Below are 23007 nucleotides of genomic sequence, written 5' to 3' on the forward strand. Positions count from 1 at the left end.
TTGCAGAAACTCTGATCTCAATGAACTCCATCCAGGCTCCTTCCTGCATGGCTTGCCAGCCTAGCAGCATAGCAAAAGCTGAGTCAGTTGCTCGCGGGAGTCAATTTAAAAATAATTTAAAATGCTATTTTCAATTCTTTGGGGTGAAAAAGCGGGGGGGGGTGTTCTTTCTCGTGTGGGTTTCACGTGTGCATCTTGTGTTTTAATTAGCTGTAGAAAATTTAAGTTTGTGGAGGAAATCATGATGGGGATTTATGATTTAAAAAAAAAAAAAAACACCAAAAACCCCAAACTACTCCATTGCGGTCTTCGCTGCAGTCCCAGCGAGCAACCTGGTTTAACTGCGGAGGCTCTCGGTACAGTCTCCTCTCTCTTTACCCTTGCCAGAGAGTCTGGGCGTCTGCTCCCCACCTGCAGGGCTGCTCCAAGCTTCCCCTCCACAGCCTCGTCTCCTTGCCCACCCATCCTCTGCAGAGGACCCGGTAAGTAAGCTGATGTCGGGGACAGCTGGGGTTTGAAGGAGAATTTGGACACTGCAGCTTTAAGAATGCCAATGCCGTACTGCGAAATCTTTCTCCTTCAAGTGACTGCAGAACCTCAGCAGTGGCTGCAGTGGGAGGAGGTGGCTGGAGGTGGGGTGGAGGGAGAAGAGGGGTGCCCACTCCCGGGTGGGTCAGCTCGTCGGGTACCTTGTCCTGGGATGCACTCGGCCCCGGGCGAACCCAAAACACAATCGGGCCGCACTTTCTCCGCTAGTTTCTTTCTCACGCGCTGGGGGCGGGGACCCTGCGGACTTCCTGATGAGTTTGGGCTCAGTCCTGCCCCGGTGCATGTCATCTGCCGCCTTGCACATGTGGCACGCTGGCTCTTTAAGCCATGTGCAATGGAGCTGGGGAAGGCTGGTCTGAGCTGTGTGATCTTCAGCAGAGCTTGCACCTGGGGATGCAGAGTCAGCCTTCATGGCCTTGCTACTGGGCACGGCCCGGGGTGCAGCTTTTATTTTTTCCTGGATTTACTGAGAGGAGCGCAGGAGGGAAACTCAAAAAGGATGACTTGCTCTTCCTGGAGTAGAGGCTTCGGTGTGAAAGGAAGAACGAAACCCCTTTGGCTGACAAAAAGTACCGACTGGCGGGCGCTGGGAAGTGGGGGAGGGGCCCCACAGAGAGTTCCCCTAGATGGAGTCACCCTGCACAAAAATGAGTAGAAATGCACTCTGGTTACGGGTTCTTTCTGAGAAAGGTCCAAGCACCCCGAAACACCCGAGCTGTGTCTCTGGTACCCAGACTTCTGTGTGCCCAGCCAGTGTGTCACCCCAAAGCTGAGGTGCCAGCTGGCAAAGTTCCAGGCTGGTACTGCTGGCGTGGCATCCCAGACACACAGTACTTGGGTCCAGGTCTGCATTGGGGGTGATGTCACAAAGTGCCAACATCTGTCTGGCACTGAAGGACTCGGTTCCTTGTGATTCCTCTTTCGACCGGGGGGGGGGGGGGGGGACCCTAGGTCTCATAAAACTTCAGTTCAAAAGCTATGCAGCAAACCTCTCAGATATAAATTACCCGGGCAGCCTCTGAAACAGCAGTCCGAGTTAACTGCTGAACTGGTGGAGGGAGGTGACCTCCATGGGTGCTTGCAGGGTGTTCTGGGTCTGTACTCCGCAGGGGGCTGCTGGCGTGCACCAAGCGCACACTGTGCACTGCAGTCTTCAGGGAAGTGTGCACCTCTAGACAAATATTTTATGGGGAGTTGGACCGCATACTTATCCTGCCTGGAAAAGCAGTAGGGGTTGAGCTCAGACCATTCTTAGCTCTTTTTTTTTTTTTTTCCAAAATGCATTCCCTGTATATCCAAAACTGTCTTTGATTAATCAACATTAATCATTAATTAATCGACAACTTTAATTCTTAGGTGCGATTGTTTTTGAGCCAGCCCAATGCATCTGAACATGTCATTAGAGTCTCCAATTTTTTTTTTTAAGATCATTGTCCCATACTGCCTAAGATGGACCTTATGTCACTAGGCCTGATTCTAGCTTGTCCTGGCTCCGCCCACAACCCCAGAATTTGCTGGGGCATGTCATTTGGCTCTGGACTGATCATTCTCCCCCATCCCTGAGATGGACATCTCTGTGACCTCCCCAACCTGGGGGAGGGCAAAAGAATGAGGCAGGTGTGCCCAGGCAAACAGTTCTCCAGTCTGTGCCTCCAGGAGGCAGGAATGACGAATGAGAGCCCTTTCTGTGGGGAATTAGCCAAGGGAGAAGCCTGCAATATCAGCTGCAGGGCAAATGCTGTCAGGGGTCCACTGGCCCCCTAAAGGGACATCAGATGGTACAGGGACTTCTGAGGGGAAGCAGGTGACCCCAGGGCCTAGCACTCTGATACTGCTAAGGCCTGTGAAAGTAACAGTACACACCGACCAGGGCTTCTCTAAGCATCTCACTGCAAAAGGTCTGGCCTTAGACAGGCACTGTCAGAGCCAAAGTGACCACACCAAAGTGCTTGGAGGGGAAGTATACAGGCAAGCTGGCACAATGGCTTCAGAGATAGACAGGGAGGGGGCTGCTGGCCCTCTGCCTCCTTAGACAGCTCTATCTCTCAGTAGCAGAACAGAGAGCCACTGCTGAGAGGGGAGATGAGTTGGGAGAGCCCATGTCGCCAAGGTTTCTCAAACAAAAATTCCAGGGCAGGTAGGGATAACCTTCACATCTCCTGGGACCCCTACAAGAGACAGCCAGACTTGGGGGAGGGTGCCTCAGATCTCATGGCCTTGCTTCACCCAGTGTTCCAAGTGGAGACTTATAGGGCTCTGAGTAGACCTAGAGCTAGTGCTCTCTCTCTCTCTCTCTCTCTCTCTCTCTCTCTCTCTCTCTCTCTCTCTCTCTCTCTCTCTCTGCATCATCTAGAGTGCTCAGAGAGTAGTGAATTACAGTACAGCGACGCTAATGAGGGGAAATGGGGCGAGCGCAGTATCCCTGAATCAGGTGGGGGGTGCAGTAAGATGCTAAAACCAGTACACTCTGGTCCCAAGGCAGAGGGAGTGTGCATTGGCTCCCGGGACACCCAACTGCACCAGCGCTGACTCAGGGCCCTTTTCTCCAGCTCTTCTACCCTAGCCTTGGCCAGCCAAGCCCTTGAAGCTAGATTCTCCCAGGCTTCTTGCGCAGGGGCAGTTGGAGCCCAGACTGCTGCAGGCCCTCCTCCCCCCACCCCCGCCCTCCCCTCCTGGGCCAAGTCAGCAGTGCTGACGGCTGCGGGGCTGCAGCAGCGGCGGCGATGCAGAGACCCTGCACCACTGCTCAGGGCGGGCGCAGTGCTCTGCCCGCACCCGCGTCCCGACGGCCACCTCCTGGCGGCTGCGCGTAGCCCGCGCCGGGTAGACCCTACCGGACGGCGGCGCTGATTGGTGCAGCGAGTGAGTCCCTGGCTTTATTTAGACCACCTTTTCTGGAAGACAATACTTCACTAGAGTCGAGGGCTGGGGGCAGGAGGCAACCCTCCCCGGCGACGGGAGGATGATAAATGAGCAGTTCTGTGCCTGGTGGCTGTTAACTCCAGTGGCTTTGCGCATCCTCCGACCGACCATTTCCACAGCTGCTTTGCGACTGCACACCCAAGTGTGGGGCATGCTTAGAGGAAACTCCAGTGGAGAACAAGAAGACCCTCAGAAGGGTTAGGAGGGCTTGGGACCAGACCGGGGAACCTGTGTCCGGGCACCGGTTTTGGATCTTCTGCTCTGAGACACCAGCTTGGAAGACAAGGCTGCCTTCTTGTTTGGGGGGTAAGGATGGTGTTTTCAACTAAGGCATCTGATAGGTGAGGCGAAGGGACCTACTGGGACCCTATTCTTGAATGTTCTTCTTTGGCTTCTCTGGGACAGCCTGTGGCAAGAAAGGCTTGGAAGTGGTGGGCAAAGATTTGCGCGCCCCGCAGCAGCGTACCATTGGCAGAAGGTTGAAGTTGGTTGCGAAGTCCGGTTTCCTCTGCAGAGGGAAAGGAACCCAGTGAATGTGGGTGGGGTCCAGAGCCTCTGGCCCTCTTGGGTGAGAATATGGGCTTTAGTGGCAGGAAGCAAGGCCTGGAAACAGAGAGGGAAGCCTCAGGGGTTCAGGAGGCATCTTCTACCCAGAATTGTAAACGGTGGGGAAAGTATTTGGGCAAATAGCTTGAAATTGTTACTCAGGAGCCCATTCCTGGTCTCCCAGGCAAAGCAGGAAGTCATGGCATGCTGCACACCCTTGAGCTGGCCGTCGTGAGACACTTCGGAGGCTGGGCCTCTCTGTCCTGGACCCCGAAGTTCACGCGGGAAGACATATTGCCCTGTGTCCGTCTTTTCCAGCTTTGGGTTGAGGGTCTCCTCCTCCCAGGCTGCCCTTGAGGCCTGCATTGTGCTGGGGGTTGGAGGAGGAGGAGGAGGGAAGTTGGGGAGAAGGTACTGAGTTAACCAAAGTAGCAGGGCCAGCAGACCCCGGTGTGTCTGTGCTGATGTAATCAGTTTTAGGGACTGGTCAGGCCTGTGGCTGTCCCAGAACTGACACCAGGGATCCCTCTTGCTCAGCCCAGGACAGGACAGCATTGCGGTTGTGTCTCCCTGCCAAGGACGCAGGGTGAGGTGGCTCTCCAGAAGAGGTTTACCCTTCAGGCAGAACCAAGTGGTCAGTCTAGGGACTCCGAGAGTTGACAGCTACAGGAGGTTGGCTTCCTCCTGACAATGAGATGCTGGTGGAGGTTACCCTGTGAAGAGGCAGCGCCCAGACTCTGGGAGTCAGGCAGAGGCAGGGGTCACAGGGAAAGATACTAAGTTGCTAATGCTATCCAAGGCCTGCAGTACTTCATCTGTCCCTGGTCAGCAGTTTCCCCACTGTCTGTCTTCTGCAGATCTGACAAAGGATCAAGCTTTGTCATTCTTTTCATGCACTTAAACTTTAACCCCCAGGGCCCAAAGCACAGTAACTTTGAGACTCTCTAGACTAAGCCTCTGGAAATTATCCACCCAAACTCTGAGCTGAGCTCGGAGTGGAAGAGAGCTCCAGAGGAGAGCTGACTTTCCCAAGGACACGGAAGGCTCAGGGCTGACCTGAGATCATCAGCGCTGGACCCACCGGGTACCCCGATGGTGACAGAGGACAAGGTAAAGAAACTGGGGATCTGGAGGGGATACAGGCGTGGGAGCAAGGCTGGGTGAATACGAGACAATTCCGCTTCACTCCCTTTGAGCGCCTCTGCAGCGCCCCTGGTTTACAACTGTCACTGGGCAACGTGCCAAGGGGAGAAGCCATTCTGCTGCTTTTATAGTTCCTCCTCTGCAATTCTGGAAAATCAGGGCCACTTGGGTCTGGCGGCTCGCTGTCTGGTTATTGGTACTGTAATTCAGACTTTGGCCAGCAGGTGGCTCCCAAGGACACGGTAAGGAAATGGAACCGGCGCTCCGCCCGGCAAGCCGGTTTCCAAGAAAGGGGTTTTCAGTTTTCCATGGTCCGGTGAGTTGAGGCAGACAATAGCTTTCTTTCTTTTTATTTTTTTCTTTCAAGAACAAGAACAAGAAGTTTGCTTAGAAATATCTGGAGCTGTTTGATATCTGTGTCACCTCCTGAGTCATTTTATTTTTGCGATGCAATGTGGTTTATTTGTGGGAATTCCACCGCGGTTCTTAGAGCCGATCTGACCTGTCATTTGTGCATTAGCGATTACCGGAAATTTAGCAATATTCCCAAGAAAGGTCTATCATTCTATAGAGTGGCCAAAGCAGGTCCTGAACTCAGCCTCTGCCGAGTTTCAGGGGCTCTGTAGACATCGTGCTTGCAGAATATCAAAAAGACAAGCAAGCACTGACGCGGACAGGGATCATCGACCAGCTTTAGTGCCATTCTTACCCCGTCAACTTCTCCTTCAAGGATCGAAAGATATTTCTGTCTTTGGCAATATCTGTTGGGAGTCTCAGCTCACTTTTGTATCCAGAGAGGTCCCTGTTTCTTCCCAAATGGTTCCTTGTCGCTAACTCGCCTTGATGACCTTCAGAGGTGAATTACTGCAATCCTCTAGGAATCAGCCCATTTGCTTAAATCAGATTGTCTTGCTTCCCTGTGATAAAACACTCCTTACAGACTCCAGTGTCTGCGTTAGATGCTCGTGTCTTGGTCACTTCCGGTTTAGGTCGAAGTGGGAGTCTGTATTCTATAGCAACCTGAGTGGACTGCAGATGCAGAGAGCTGCCAGACCCCTGCTGAGATCTAGGTGACCTTGACAGGGTTACAGAGAATCAACCAAGAAACTTAGAGCCACCTTATATGTGACCAATAAGCAAACCAGTTTTTATTTTTACTTGCTTTAAAAATTATTTTCATTCGTTGTTAGAGTGTTGTGTGAGTGTGTCAGGGGGTACTCGTGCATAGAGATCAGGAGATGAATGGCCGGAGTCAGTTCTAAGTCTTCTATCCAGTGGCTTCTAGGGATTGAACTTAAGTAGTCAGGTTTGGTGGTGAGCACTTTAGGCCAGTTCCCTGGCCCTGTTTAATTCACTGATGGTGCAAAATCATTACATTTTCTACAGATTGGAATTCCCCTCCCCCATACCACACCCCGAACCAGTCCCCTTGGGACAGGGTTTCATACTGTGTCATCGGCTGCCTGGCTTTGAACTCGAAGCAATCCTCAGGATTTCAAAAGCATGCCTCCCGAGTGCTGGAATTACAGGTACGAGCCACTGACACTCAGCTGTACCCTCTTTACAATTCAGTTTAACACAAAGAATGTACTGGCAGCTGAGGTTGCATTTCTGGATTAGAACACTTGCCCAGCCTGCACAAGGCCTTGGGTTCCATCCCTAGACCTAAATAAAGAAGAGAACAAAGAAAGAATAATCGGTTGACTATCTACCGTGAGCGATTCATGGGAGTATGAAAAAGGTATGGGAAGCAAGGTCTCCATGCCTTTAGAAGTCAACAGGAAGGGTGTCAGTGGTTCGGTAGGCAAAGATGCTTGCCAGTAAGCCTGGTGATCTAGGTCTAAGCTCCAAGATCCACATAGTGGAAGAGAAAGGACTCCCAAAAACTGTCCTGTCATCCCCACACTCACAGCACAATAGTGCCCCCACATTCATACTAAACAAACTCATCAGTAAATAAATGTCAGAAAATATTTAAGTCAATGTGGGAGGAAGGCTAGAGATGTAGCTCAGTCGATACAATGTTTCTCTGGTACGCACAAGCTCCCAGGTCAACCCGGGTGTACAGAGGTTGGTGAACTGTTCCTCTAGTCCTAGCCTTTGAGAGATTGATGCAGAAGGATGGCGAACGGTCTTGCTTTCCCTCCACATGCTAGGCTGAGCAGCTGGGATGATAGGGCCTGAAGCATCGTGCCTGATGGGAGCCTGAGACCGACCTGGTCTGTCAGCAAAGTTCAAGGCCATCATGAGTTGTATAGTGAGACTCTTGCAAAAAAGGAAAACAGACAGGTCACAAGGGAGCTCAGTGAACTGCTACTTGCCTAGCTCCCACGAGGCTCCGGGGTTGATCCCCCACTCAAAGGGGCAGAATCCATAGCATTGCACTTCCTCACGAGAGAGGAACAAAGACCAGGTCACAGGAGCCTCTCCGGATGACAGAGCTTCCGGGTAGCTCCTGACTTTTCCTTCTTGGTCCATGTCCTGGAGAGGAAGAGTTGCTGGCTGACAGGAATCCCAGGGCTCAGCTTCTCCTTCGCACAGCTCCTTTGGCCATCTCTGTGGTTGTGTTCTTGGGCATCTTGTTGAGAGGCTGTCTGCTATGGGTGAAGTGCTTCTCCCGGGCTTGGAGTGTTTTCCTTGCACTCTGAGTAAATAGCACAATTACACCAGGCTTCGGCAGTGTGTGAGCAAAGCATTCCATTTCAGTGTTTAAATCATGCCTTTCTTTTTCTAATGCTATTTTGACATTTCTATGTAACTAGCATCTCAAGTGCCCCAAGATATGACCGCAGCCTCAATGCCTTAATGCGCCTCTCCCCATCACCCCCAGTCTCCTGTTTGGGATCCAAAGGTCAGCTTGTCCTGCGGTCAGAATCTTGTAAATGGCCCATTCAAAGTCTCTGAGAGTCTAGGCTGCCCCCATATGATAGGATTTGTGTGTGTGTTTGTTTAAGACAGGGTTACAGTACGCAGCCCTGCCTGGCTTGGAACTCACTATGTAGACCAGGCTGGTATTGAACTCACAGAGATCTGCCTGCCTCTGCCTCCGAAGTCCTGAGATTAAAGGTGTGTGAAATCATACCAGGCACATTTTGGTTATTTCACATCAACAGGCCTCGTGAGCAGCTGCTTCTAAACACACAACAGGAGTCAGATGGCCTAGCTCGTGATAAAATTATACAACGGAGCTGGGGGTGGTGGGCCTTTGCCTGCGATTCGAGCTACCCAGGAGGCTGAGGCAGGAAGACTAAAAGTTCAAGGTCACCTGGGCAACTTAGTGAGCGCCTATCTCAAATTAATTAAAAAACAAAACAAAACTTTAGAGGGCTGGGGATGTAACTCAGTGTAATCTCCAGTGGAGAGAGAATTTGACTCCCACGTGGGAGACTTGGGTTTAATCTGCAGGAAAAATAAGAACTGTGAAAAGCTTGGAGCCTGTCTGTGACGTTCCTGCTGTCCTTGACCCACCAGCCACCCAGACCAGACCAACGGGTTCGCAAGGAACCCAGCTGATCTTACTGAGTCCCTAGAGCCCACCTGTGTCACCTCTGAACCAACTCTCAGTTCTTCTGAAAGGTTAACCCTTCTGTCAGAGACACCAGTCTATATTCATATCGTTGTTAAAGGTGCAGGGTCCTTCGGTGGCCCAGGACTGCAATCCCTTAAGGGAAAGCAAGGGAAGGCATCCCTCCTGGGGAGAGAAGGTGGAGATGTATGACCTCTTGGTGGAGGCAGGACAGAGGTAGGAGCTTTGACAGTCACCACAGTGTGCCCCTGACCTTGAACTGCTTTAATCTTCCTAACTGCATTGCCTCTTTGCCTCCTTAGCTTCCAGTGACCCAAAGTGGTTTCTGTCCCAACACGTTCCCTCACGGTGAGAGAGACTCAGCTTCAGCCGGAAGCCGGGTAAGTGTTCCTATCTCTTCTGGCCAGGGATCAATGCTTTCCAAGTTTTCTGACAGCATATTGAGCAGCCTTTCTTCTGGTAGAAGAGGAGGTGGGGCTCGGCCTGCAGCTCCTTGTATGCTGGAAACTCTGTAGCAGATGGCTGTGAGCAGACAGGATAGCAGAGGCAGGACAGGACCTGGGTGGTTATGAGTCGTCCCTGCAGGATCCATGTTTGGAAGTGTCTCCGTGGGGGATCTTGCTCTGTGGAACGATCCCCAGGCTTGTTCTGTGGGTCTATAATGTCCTTTAGAGTGGATCCCTCTTGGGGGGGCCAGTCTTTTTTTTTTTTTTTTTTTTTTTTTGGATCTTTTTTTCGGAGCTGGGGACTGAACCCAGGGCCTTGCGCTTCCTAGGCAAGCGCTCTACCACTGAGCTAAATCCCCAACCCTGGGGGGGCCAGTCTTCAGCTGAGCTCTGATTAGTAAGTAACCTATTTCTGCCCTTATCACCCCTGCATCTCCCTCCTAACCCCCCCACTCCAGGATGTTTTTAAAACCAGGTTGTCCCCCTCTGTTGTGCGTGGGTCGCCTTCCCTTTCCTGAGTAATGGGGTGGACTCCTTCGGGTACATACACGAGAAATCAGGTGTCTGCACTGATGTTTAAATTAGAAGAGAACTATTTTCCTTCTATGTCCCTTTGGAGAATTGAAATGAGTACTTGGTGGGGCAAGGGCATGGCATACAGCTTGATTGACAGAGCATTACTGAGCCCTGTTCTGAGCCCCAGGTTCTACCCCAAGCACTGAGTAAACTTGCCCAGCAACCCTCAGGAAGTCAGGAGGATCGGACATTTAAGGTCAACCTCAATTACACAATAGGGCAGCCTGGACCATATGAGGTCATGTGTCAAAAAGAAAAAGAAGGCTAAGCGAGGTGGCACAGGCCCGAGGTGGTGCAGGCCTTTAGTCCCAGCTCTTGGGAGACAGAGGCAGGTGGATCTCCTTGAGTTCAGACCAGTCTGTCCTGCATTTCAAGCTGCAGGATTGTAAGAACTGAAGAGAGAAACCCTGTCTCAAACAAAATCAAAACAAAGCAAAACATAACAAAATGGAACTGAAAGGGAAACCTGAGACCAGCAAGACCATTCAGGGTGAGCGTGTTTGTCACCAAGCATGATGGCTGGAATTCAGTCCCCAGAAGCCACATGACCAAGGGACAAAGCTGACTTCTACCAGTCCTCTGACCTCCACATGTGGGCTTTATAAATAAGCAAGTAGGTGGGTGACTATGCTGCCCTGTCTGTCACTGTCCCTCAAGGAAGAGACCCTGGAGGGAGGGAGGATCTATGTTCAGGGTTACCACAGTAGTGCCAGCAAGATGTGCTGCCCATTCAGGGAAGACTAAAGACTGGAATGAAAGGCTGAGATACTCCATTGCTCACATTACAGATGAGAACACTGAGGTTCAGGAAAGCTGAATAATGTTTCAAAGGTCACCATGAAGCAGGTCAGTGGGTAGAAGGAGAGAACTGACTCCCAAAAGTTGCCACACACCTCCAAGTTGTGTTCTCCCTCTCTCTCTCTCTCTCTCTCTCTCTCTCTCTCTCTCTCTCTCTCACACACACACACACACACACACACACACACACACACCTCACCTAAATTAATTGATTGATTGATTGATTGATTATGTGTAAAAGGAAAGGAAGAGAGGAAGGAAGGAAAACAAGTATGCCAGTGCACATCTGGGATCCCAGCTCTTGGGAGGCAGAGGCAGGAGGATCAAGAGTTCAAGGCCATCCTCAGCTACATAGTGAATCTGAGGCCACCTGACATTTGAAACTATGTCTCCAAAAACATCCTTCTGTTTTTAAGAAAAAGAAAGAAAGAAAGAAAGCAGGCTTAGAGTTAGTTGGGGGAAGTTCATTTGGGGTTTGACTCTTGTGAGACAAGACCTCATAGGAAGGTTTTTCACAGAGGAATGGTGTGGACTGCCCTCCTGTATATATCACTCCTGATGCTGTGTTGATCATGGACTCTGGTGAGCAAGGGTTGAGTGACACCAGGTAGGACATCAGGCACAATCAAGAGCAGTGGAGTAACTTGGAGGAGATTAGAAACAATGTGTGTGTCTGGAAGGTAGAGGAGTCCTGAAGGGGGTCTGCTTTGGGTGGGGGCAGCAGGCTGGGCTGGTGGATGGGATAGCCTGTGGTACATGTGTATCTGGAGCTCTGGCAGGAGGGAGTTGCTGTCTTTGGAGCTGGGGTGACCCCAGAGGTGTACCATGTGTAAGTTGGGGTACAGATGGGACCTTAGCTTTGTGCGTGATGTTCCTCTACATATCCTGGGACTTTGCACAGATAATTGTTAGAGCATAGGGCGTGACTTTGGGTGTCTGTGGTTAAATGTTGCCGAGAGTCCAGAGTGGACAGGATTGTTAGGGCAGAGAACAATGGCCAAGCCCAGGCATCCTCCAACTGCATGAGACAGGAGAGCAGAGAAGGAGCCTGCAGAAGAGACCAGTGAATGACAGGAGGCACTGCTGAGGCCCTGAGAGGTGGCTGCAAAGACCAGGAAACGTGTGCTGTCAGCCCTCCACACCAGGGACTCTGAACCCATGGTTGGATGATTGATAGAGAGATTCCCTCAAGACATGGACAAGACATAAATAGGACAGACAAGGATGTGTTGTTTAGGTTTTTTGTTTTCCTTTTTCCATTCTCTCTATGGGTGTTTGTGTCTGTCTGTCTGTCTCTGTCCTGTCTCTCTCTCTGTCTCTCTCTCTGTGTCTGTCTCTGTCTCTCTGTCTCTCTCTGTCTGTCTGTCTGTCTCTCTCTGTGTGTGTGTGTGTGTGTGTGTGTGTGTGTGTGTGTGTGTGTGTGTGCGTGTGTGCGCATGTAAGAAACTGAGGCAGACACTGGGATTCATCCTCAAAGGCTCAGTGAGGCAGGGCCTCTCAATCAAACCCAGAGCTCACCAACACGGCCAGCCTAGTCGCCCAGATTACTGTGGGGATCTCTTGTCTCTTCCTTCCAAGGATGGAACTTCATGTGGGCCAATATGGCGACCCAGCCTTTAGGTGGGTTCTGGGGATCCGAACTCAGGACCCCATATTTGGGTAGCAAGTGCTTAATCACCACGCTGTCTCCCAGCCTATGGGCCATGGTGTTGTTATTTTTGTTTTTTAAGACAGGGTCTTTTTATATAACCCAGGCTGGCCTGAAACTGGCAATCCTTCTGCCTCAGAGTCTCACGTTCTGGGATCACAGGACATTCCCCTCACACTAGGACTTGGAGCAGCTTTAATGCTGCCTGCCTAAACTCATTAGACATGAAATTAAGAATCACTCAGGCTTAGGGGTTGGAGGAGGGCAGAGTCAGGACCACAAGGTGAATGGCTGTTGGTCACTGATCTATTCGATCTGTGGACCCCATTGGTTGGGTTGGGGGTTGGCGCTGGCCTCCACCATGGACTTCCTGCAGAAAAGACTTCTAGTCCCTGGTCTATGGACCTGGTGCTAATCCTATGGTGATCATGTGATTGACAGACCTTGATGGCCAGCTGCCAGACGCGAAGACCCATCAGTCCTTAAAAATAATCCACTAGGGGAATTAAGGAAGGCTCAGCGGATGGCACATAAATGTAAGGACCTGGTTCAAACCCCAGAACCCATGAGAAACAGATACAGGAGAATTTCAAAAGCTCAGGGTCTGTGTAGCCTGGCAAACAGATGGTAGGCTGTCGCTGGTTGTTCTCTGACTTGCCTGAGATGACCCAGATTTCACATACAAGAATGTATACACATGTGCACACACACACACTGAGATACACACACACACTGAGATACACACACACACACACTGAGATACACACACACACACACTGAGATACACACACACACACTGAGATACACACACACACACTGAGATACACACACACACACTGAGATACACACACACACACACACTGAGATACACACACACACACACTGAGATACACACACACACACTGAGATACACACACACACACTGAGATACACACACACACACACACTGAGATACACACACACACACACACACACACACACACACACACACACAGCTTGGTTGGTAGAATGCTTGCCTAGCATGCACAGTCTTGGGTTCAACTCAAAGCACTGCAGAAACAGGGCGTGGCGGGGTGCAGAGGTCGCTCAGTGGTTACAGCACCGGCTGTGCCTACAGAGAGAGAGCCTGGGTTTGGTTCCCAGCACCCACATGGTGGCTCATAACATTCTGTCACTCCAGTCCCAGGGGATCTGATGCCCTCTTCTGACGTCTACATGCATGGTACAAATTTGGTCTGCATATATAACATACAAGCAAGAAACTCACACAGAAAATAAAAGTAAAATAAGATAAAATAATAAAGCCGGCAGATGGGCTGGAGAGATGGCTCAGTGGTTAAGAGCACCCGACTGCTCTTCCAGAGGTTATGAGTTCAATTCCCAGCAACCACATGGTGGCTCACAACCATCTGTAAAGAGATCCGATGCCCTCTTCTGGTGTGTCTGAAGACAGCTACAGTGTGTACTTATATATAATAAATAAATAAAATCTTTAAAAAAAAAAAAAAAGCCGGCAGATATGGCCGCCCACACCTACGATGTGAGAACTCAGTAGGAAGAGGCTGCAGGATCAGGACTTCAAGGTCAGCCATCTGAGAGGGAGGGAGTTCAAGTACGGCCTGAGCTAAATGTGTCTCAAAAACACAACAACAACAACAACAAACTTTCTTTTCTTAAGGAAAAGGAAAGAATCCTTCCTTCTTTATGTTAAATTTCGCTGTCTGGGCTGTAATCAAGCACACTGGGCTTTTTATTTTTATTTTTGTTTTTTTTTTGTTTTCCTTCTGATTGCTTCTTTGATGAAGCCTTTATCCAAACAGGCTATCCCAATTTACTTGAAGAAAATAGAGCTCTTTTTTCTTCCTCTTTCTTTCTTCCTTCCTTCCTTCCTTCCTTCCTTCCTTCCTTTCTTTCTTTCTTTTGTTTTTTGGTTTGTTTTTTTTTTTTTTTTGATGTTTTGTTTTTCATTTTTACAAACAAGACAAAGTCTTTCTATGGAGCACAGCATAGTGGTCCTCCTGCCTGGGCCTCCCACCTTGCCCACAGGTAGCACAGAAGCTCCTAGGAGAGCCTGGAGAGGTCAAAGGGCAACTTACAAGACTTGGTCCTCTCCTTCTAGCATGTGGGATCCAGGGAACAAGCTTTGTTTATCAGCTTTGCAGCAAGCACCTCTACCCCCTGAGCCATCCCGTCAGCTGTAGGGATTGTATTGAGCTGCAGAGGCAGCACATTCGATACAGATTATCGGACAGGGATTCGTCTTGACAGTGCACTTATTGGTGAAATAACTTCCCATCTATCTACTGACTGATGATCAATTCTGTCTTAGAACGAGGTGCTCCTTGGTGCTTGATCAGAGAAAGGTTGGTTTGACTCAGGAGCCACACAGAAGCTTTAGAAACAGGCAAGTCTGCAGGAACTTAGGGCTCCCGGAGTCCAGGCGTTCAGCAGGCGGTGCCGGGGAGCACAATGAGAACCGCTTCTTCTGTTGCTGCGGTTTTTAATCCCGTGGCGATCTGTCTGCCCAAGTGTGGCCTTGTTATTCCCATACAAGGCCTAGAGAATTGTGCTTGGTGTTAGCCAAGGGTCTCCACGGGCTCCAGAGACTCCTTGGAGCATCCATCCCCATGCCACACGTACACATGCATGCACACATATGCACACAAGGACATATACTGGCCTGTGCCAGGGTCCACTTTGGGGCAGTATCCTTGGAGTCCTCTGGGAAGGGATGGGCTGCCTGGGTCTCTCGACTCAGGGCCCCAGCAGAGATCAGGTGATAGGATGCCACACAAGGACAGCTTCTAGGTCGGGGGGAGTGAGTGGACTTGGAGGGAACCAGCCAAGTTGGGAAGAAATGATGCAAAGACTGCTTTGTTCCCCTTTCCCTTCTGATGCTGGGAAAGGATTCAGGGCCTCCTGGTGCTGGACAATATGGTACAGTTAAGGCCCCCTTGTTCTTTTGTTTCAATCTTTGTGTATGTGAATGTGCATGCGTGTGTGCATATGTATGTTTGTATATGTGTGTTTACCTCTGTGAGTGTGTCTCTACATGTCTGTCTCTCTATGTGTGTGTCTGAGTGTCTGTGTGTCTGTGTCCTATGTGTGTGTTTGAGTGTGCGTCACTCTGTGTGTGTGTGTATGTCACTGTGTGTGCGCGTATGTGTGTCTGTCTCTCTATATGTGTCTCTCTGTGTGTGTCTCTCTATGTGTGTCTGTGTCTGTCTTTCTATATGTGCCTGTCTCTCTATGTGTATCTGTGTCTGTGTCTGTGTATGTCCTGTGTGTGTGTGTTTGTGTGCCACTGGGTGTGTCTTTCTATGTGCGTCTGAGTATCTGTGTGTATGTCACTGTGTGTATGTGTGTGTATGTCACTGTGTATGTGTACACGTGTCTGTCTCTCTGTGTCTCTCTGAGTGCCTGTCTCTGTGTGTCTGTGTATGTCGCTGTATGTGTGTGTGTCACTGTGTGTGTGTCCCTGTGTGTGTATGCCATAGCACAAGTGTTGAGGTCAGATAACAACCTCAGGTCCTCAACTTCCTCTTCGTCTGAAGCAGGGTCTCTTGTTTTTGCTGCTGGCTTAAGAACTTGCAGGGGCTTCTCCTGTGCCTGCCTCCCATCTTGAATAGCAGCACAGGAATTACAGATGTACACAACTGTGCTGGCTTTCCACAGGCCCTGGGGGCTCTCACGCCTGCACACAAGGGCCTTTCCCTCCTGAGATGAACTTGCCTTAACATCAACAGATACACTGTGGCAAGGGTAGTCACAAAACCAAATGTCTTGGTTTAGTTTTGGCTTACTGTTATAAAACGCCTGAGTCCAAGGCAACCTATAGAAGGGAAGGTTTATGGTTCCAGGGGGACAGCAGTTTACTACTGTCACAGCAGCTAGGAGAGTGGGAGCAGGGAGTGTGGGCACAGGAACAGCCAAGAGCTCACATCTCAGATTGTAAGCAGGAAGCAGAGGGAGGGAACTTGAAGCTCTATAAACTCTCAAAGCCCATCTCTAAGTAACTCAGTACTCCAACAAGGCCACATCTCCTAACCCCTCCCAAACTGGGCTACCATCTGCCCACCGAGCATTCAAATGCCCCAGACAGTGGGTAATAACATATACAAATCACCACATCGTGAGAACACCACTGGTCTTTAATTCTAGAACATTCCCAGCCTCCTTAGAAGATCCTTCTCTACATACAAGAGATCTTGACAAGACGTCAGTACTCCCTGGATTCGGGGCGCTCTGGATGACTTAGATCTAGAAACATCTGGAACACTTTATAGATCAGGTTAGAGAGAAAAGAAAACAGGGACCTGACCACCTCTGGACATCAGCAGCCATATAGGAGATGCTGAAGAGTCCTAGGACACTACAAGACGGCTGTGTCTGGGGACGAGGGCTGCTGCTGCTGGGGGCTCAGCTGACATTGTTGATGCTTCTCCGATATTCCCTCTCTCCAGAGACCTCTGCATGGGCAGTGGGGCTCCAAGCGTGGGCTGATTTGTATTCTAAGCCAAACACCAGGGAGAGGTAGAACCAAGCTGGGGGAACAGAGGCTATGCAAAAGCAGTTCTTAGCCAAGCACATTCCTGCCATCGCAGCTTTCGGGGAGCTGAGGCAGGAGGAGCCGAGGCAGGAGGAGCCAGAGTTTAAGGCTAGCTTGTGTTACCTAGCCTCAAAAACAAAACAAAAAAGAAAGAAACAAAGCAGAGGGTTGGGGATTTACTTGTGAGCAGTGAAAAGGCCCCAGGTTTGTTTCCCACCATACGGGAGGGGGGGAATTTGTATACAGTGACATCATAAAGAAGAAAAGGGGGCCTCTGAGGATGGAAAAGTGGGCAGGAATCAGGCATTTTTAGTTTTCTAGTTGGTGGAATCTAGTGTCAATGCAGTGTGTCTGTCTCGTGTGAGCTGCCCACACCAAGGCGTTTGGTGGCTCTCAGAGAAAAGTAGGATACAGGAAAGCCAGTGGGAATGGAACACCCAGATTCGAATGCTCCCATGGGTCTGTCCCTGTGGAATAGAGAATGACGGTCCTTCAAGCTTGTGACATAGATGAACAGGTGGGTGCATGGGAACGTCTGTGTCTGGTACTTAACTGCAGTCCTTAGGACACTCCACCCCCAGCGCAGAGCACACGTGTTCATTCGGTTTTTCTTCCCACCGTGACAAGTGACAAGGGCCGAGTTTTACTTTACTGGTCGTCACCTGGGAATTAGAGAGGACCAGGGGTTATCTCAAACAGATTCTTTGAAAATCTCCAGGGGATCTATCTAGTGTTACAAGAGCCTCCATGGGGGAAAGGGGTGTGTGTGTGTGTGTGTGTGTGTGTGTGTGTGTGTGTGTGTGTGTTTGAACTCATTAGTGCCCAAGGTCACACAGTGAGTTAGAAGGGGACCCCACGTTGGCTGTCCACAAAACCTCGCCCTATCTCTGTGTGGTGTCACACCCCTTTAAACTCAGCACTCAGGAGGCAGAGGCAGGCAGCTCTCTGTGCCTTGGATGTCAACCTGGTCTACATAGTGAGTTCTAGGCCAGCCAGGACTCCATAGTGAAACTCTGTCTTAAGAACAAACACCTTTCTGAGAGCAGCCTCCAGAGCCCACCAGCCTCCTTTGATAGAGACCTTGAAGACCTTCAAAGATTGGGCTCCTGCGGTGACAATGAGGGTGTAGAATTTCTACCTCCCTCAGTGGCTGGGTCTGCCTGGTAGAGCCGATTGCCGTTGCATATCTGGGCTCACTGTAGGTTTCTTGAGATGTCCCAGGTACTAGAAGTCTGGGGAAAGAGAGGACATAGAGCATCTCCTCCTGCAAAATGGGGACAGCTCGTGTGGCCACTGCTCACGGGTCCTTGCATGCTGGGGCAGTGTTTGCCTCTCTCTTCCTCAGAGGAACCCCTTTTCCTTCCATGAAGGAGGAATGGGGTTTCTCCCTCTCGCTTCAGAGAACTTTGTTCTCGAGACCAGGGACAGCTTCAGTATCCGGGTTGTGCTTGGCGCCCACGCTCACCACGGGGCCCTGCTGAAAGAGTGAATTCCAAGTGCGTGGAGGGCTGTGGATGACGTGTATGAGTGTGAGTCTGTCATGGAGCTAACCACCCAGGGCAGAGATTTTTATAACGGGAGCCTTGGTGAGCCTGTGCCTTAATACCTGGGCACAGTGGACCCGAGGGAAATTTGTCTCTGGAACATCCCGGCTGAGCCTAAGATCTATACTGGCTGGGAACAGGATGATAAGTGGAGTTCCCTTTACCACAGGGCAAGGAAGTCTTCAGGGCTGTCCACAGTGAGCCTCTCTGCTATCCCACAAGGGGGTCCTGTGCCATAAGCAGTGGATAGAGAAGAAGGCGTGAGAAATGGGAGGCGCGTGCCTGACTCGCAGCCCAGACTCCTCCCCGCAGCTCTCGGCTCCGTACTTCTGTCTGAGTTAGTACAAAAGCCCTGCCCCACTCGTGGTCTCTTGCCCTGCGCTCCCAGCTCAAGAGCGCCATGCGCCCAGCACGTCTTCCTCACTCCGGGGATCAGCTCACGGAGTTTTAAAACCTACCGAGCTGGGTCGCCACAAAATCCCGCAGCGCCACAACTTGGGGAAACGGTGAGTGAGGACAGGACACAGTGCCACGGCAGGGTGGCACTGTGAAAACCTGGGGCTACGAGGGACACCCGAAACACTCTTAGCTGGCAATGTCTCAGAGAACTCGCTTCCATATTTAAGTGACCTGAACGTGAGAGTTTTCTGACTTCTTCCCAGGGCTTAGTATTGTGGAGAGTGTCTCCGTGGTTTCTGTTTGCTTGTTATAGGCCCACTCGGGCTTTGGCCTCATCGCGGAGAGGCGAAGGGTCTCCGGAAGGATAGCGATGGCCCCGGGTGCATGCGACATCATTCTTAGGGTGGTGCGCCCTGGAACTGGGCAGCGAGCTAGGAAAAGGGCGCTGCGCAAACTCTGAGCTCTCGCTAGGGGAAGAGCAGACCGGAGCAGAGCAGGGGCGGAGGTGCGGGACCCACTGTCTGCAACCCGCGCCATAGGACCCCAGCCTGGCTGCTTGGTCCCCTTACGGTGTTTGGCCACCTCCCCCCTCCCGTCCCCCCCCCCACTTGGCCAACGCATAGACCAGCGTGACCCCGGCGCCCGCAGTGCTCGCTGGCACCGCCCTCGCGCGCTCGGCCTTTCGCCCACCTTGACCCACTTTTTCTTTTCAGGTGACGGAGATGTGGCCACACCGACCATCTAAAGCGACCCCCAACTCCGATGAAGCCTGGCTGGAAAGACGCGGCTTCCATCCTGGGAGCCTGGAGGAGAATCGAGCAGTGGCTATTGCCTGGGCTTGCCTGGGCTTGTTCAGACAGGACTGCTCCCCTCGGTGACTGCACAGATTGGGGGCTTTGGGAGACGTTGCCAGAATCTGGAAGCCAAGGCCGGGGGCTACAGGGGCCCGGGGTCTGCGCACCTGCTCGCCGCGGAGCTCAGGTAAACACTGAGCCGGTGTTCTTGTCTGTGAGAAAGTGTGCGAAGGAGGCAGGAACTAGGCCGAATACTTCATTGATAATTACAGAAAACTGCTGGGTTGTGCAGCCCTAGGAAGGCGAAGAATTTCCAAGAAGTAACAAAATGTCCTTTGATAGCATCATCTCTGGAGAAAAAGAAAGATTCCTTTGGGGGAGTTTTGGTTGGGCCGACTTACTTTTTTTTTTTTTCCTTCTTTGATCAGTGTCGGTGTGAAAAAGGCTCTGACGCCCTTGGGCTGGGCTCACCAATCTGGAAGTTGAGCTAACGCTGATGACTCCCAGGTTCTCTTTCCCATCCATAAATGGGGCACTGACCCTGTCACCCAGAGTTGTACTGAGAAATTAGGCAGGAAAAAAAGTGCTTGGGTCACTAAAGCTGTACTCCGTTTGAAAGTGTGTGTGTGTGTGTGTGTGTGTGTGTGTGTGTGTGTGTGTGTGTGTGTGTGTGTGTGTGTGTGACAAAGTAGTGTGTTAGCCAAGCTAGTCTTGAGTTCAAGGCATTTTCCCGCCTCAGCCTCCTGCGCATACATTCATCTTCTAATGTTGGAGCAGAGGGGTTTCCGCCTCCATCCCAAGTCCCGGTCCGTGAGCGAGAGCGCCCCTGCTGGCAGGAGCTCTGTCTAGCCTGAGAGAGCTTTATTGTTGAGTGCTCCCTGCCGCTTCCCAGGGCAGCAGGGGCCATGTCCCTTGTGCTCCCCTTCCCCAGGCTAGTGTGAAAGCTTTCCCTTTAACTCGAAAGGCAGCTCAAGGACAAGTTTATTAGGATGTGAGAGAAAATATCGTGGCAGGCAGGCTGGATGTGTTGCCCAGGGGCCCCAGGAAGAGGAGAAGGGAGAGAAGAAGAGGAAGCCGTGTCATTTACAATGAAGGTGGGCAAGCAGCTGCATGGCAGGGGTGGAAGACTTCGGAGAAAGCCCAAGGTGCCAGAGAAAGAGGGCGTGGGCTATAGGCAGTATCCAAAAGAAAAGGTGCCTGAGAAGGAGGAGATCGGAGTTAGGACTCCGAACTCAGAGCAGGCAGACCCTGTAGGGCCATGCTCCGAAGCCCTGACCTCTAGTGGCTGTTTGGAGGGAGGCCCTTCCAGGAAAGACAAGGGCATCATTTCATCAGGGGGATAATTATTTCCCCATCTTCTTGGCCTGTCTTCAGGAGAGTCGGGTTTCCTGGATGTGGGAGGGGTATGGGTAGACTTCTGGCCGGGTGATTGGCAGGCCTCACTGGATTAACGCTTAAAAGGAGGAGACAATAGGGTGTGACGTTTTAGAGTAGCTTAGGATGTCAGATCTTCACTCCTGGCCAGAGGTGGAACCTATATTCTAGTCTTTTGACCAGGAGGAATTAGCTATCCCTTAATGAGCCTTGACAAAGCCAAGACTCCCCTACTCTTTTTTTTTTTTTTTTTTTTCCGGAGCTGGGGACCGAACCCAGGGCCTTGTGCATGCTAGGCAAGTTCTCTACCACTGAACTAAATCCCCAACCCCAACTCCCCTACCCTTATATGATATTTTAAATCTTTTTTTTTTTTTTTTTGGTTCTTTTTTTCGGAGCTGGGGACCGAACCCAGAGCCTTGCGCTTCCTAGGTAAGCGCTCTACCACTGAGCTAAATCCCCAGCCCCGATATTTTAAATCTTAAGGAGATGATTTGAAGGGTTCCATTTGTTAGCATTACCAGGGAAACAGGAAAGAGAGGTTCATCCCAAGTGGCCTTTAAGCCCCCCCCCCATATCTAGCTACCCATAGTGCTATGCCTCCCCCCCTCCCCAGCTCCATGTCTGACGGGGCTCTACGGAGACCTGGGACCTGTGGCCTCTTGACAACCTATGATTAGGCTTATGCATCTAGACATGACTGGGCCTCTTGTATAAAATGTCACATCCAGGGACAAAGTGGCACAGTGTTACGTGTAGCCAGCCCTGCCTCCGTCTGCAGTTCTGAGAGAACTCAGGGACAAATGGCTGTTCTTTGAGCTGGAGTACTGTGCAGTTATGTCGGCTATGCTAGGGAAGAGGGACGTATGTGCACTTGAATGTTAACCTTGAAGGTTCATCTGGGCTATTTGGGACAGGATCAACCGGTACCCCAGGACCCACTGACATCACATGCCAAGTATGTTAGTAATTGGCCATTCCCCTGAGCAACCCCAGCCTTCAGACCGGTAGGTTCGCCCTTGCTCTGCCAGTCTGGCTTTGTTCTAAGTCTCAAGGATCCTTGACTAACAGGCTTGGCAGCCACTCGGACATTTTTGCTACTCACCCTGGATCCTTGGTACACATCACCGGCAAAAATGCTAAACCTAGACAAGCCCTTGGATCATCTGCTCATAGCATCCAGGACATGCCTCCCAGTAACATGGTACCCTGCTGGTGTCATTCTGTACTACCCTTGTGACTTGTGACTGGCCTAGAAAGTGTAGCAGGATGCCAGGGTGAAAAGAGGCCGCTGTGGTTATAGAGCATATGACCTCTGACCTTAAAAGATCAGGAAGTAGACGGGAAAATAGGCGGGCAGGGCCCACCTATTTTTTCACTGGTTGCCATGTGCAGAGTCACTGAGGGTGAGTCAGACAGAGGAAGATGGACTTTCTGTAGACAGAAGAGCCAGCACAGGCAAATGCCAGCTTTTGATGTATTTGAGAAATATCAAGGAAGCTGAGAGGCTCTAGGGGGTTTTGCATGACACTCTGTAACAAAGAAGGAAAGATAGACAAGATTAACTTGCAACATTGTAGCCTGCTGTGGCTAGAAGACCCACTCTTCCCAGAGAACCCAGCCCAGCCATGCAGGCTCAAGGGTTCCCCAGATCTGCAGACCGACTGAGTAGTGGGAGGTGTCACCAAGCAGACACCTATGCACCCAGTACAGCTCAGTTTTCTCCTCTTCTAGGGACTCTAGGACCCCTTTGGAGGGCCAGCATTCAGGTCTAGACATGGCTTTAGGCTCAAGGACCTGTCCTGTCTTAGCCAGCTCTGTCATTAGCTTTATGAATCTGGAAGTAGAAATTGACCTTCTCGGCTTTGGTTCCTCAGTCAGGAAATTGGGTTTATGAACTGGGTAAGGTAGGCCATGCCCATAATCCCCGGCGCCTGGGACTGGAGGATCACAGTCAGAGCCAAGACCGGGCTACAGAACAAGACCTTGAATCAGGAGAGGGAGAGGAGAGGGAAGATACATTGGGCTTCTGTCAAGATGCACTGTGTACTGGGCGCTTATATAAAGTAACTAGTCAGAAAGACCGGGCAGTAGTGGTGTATGGATCTCTGTGAGTTCAAGGCCAGCCTGGTCTACAGGGCGTGTTCCAGGACAAGTCAGAGATACAAACTGAGAAACCCTCTCTTGAAAAAA

The 23007-nt window shown here is 50.9% G+C and overlaps 1 long non-coding RNA gene across 6 annotated transcripts in view; it reads left to right on the top strand.

The window, feature by feature from the left end:
- The window catches only part of LOC103692514 (uncharacterized), a 59785-nt gene that overhangs the window by 16668 nt on the left and 20110 nt on the right, over positions 1-23007 (top strand). Inside the window, exons 4-6 of one of the 6 annotated variants that reach the window (XR_010066751.1) lie at positions 388-5127; positions 6547-18753; positions 19360-19627. This is a non-coding gene — a long non-coding RNA (uncharacterized LOC103692514). Of the gene's footprint in view, positions 1-387; positions 18754-19359; positions 19628-23007 lie in introns of all 6 variants that reach the window. The other 5 variants (XR_010066752.1, XR_005505129.2, XR_592789.4 and 2 more) reach the window with 5 other exon arrangements.

This window comes from Rattus norvegicus, chromosome 5, assembly GCF_036323735.1.
Source record: "Rattus norvegicus strain BN/NHsdMcwi chromosome 5, GRCr8, whole genome shotgun sequence".
Taxonomy (NCBI): domain Eukaryota; kingdom Metazoa; phylum Chordata; class Mammalia; order Rodentia; family Muridae; genus Rattus; species Rattus norvegicus.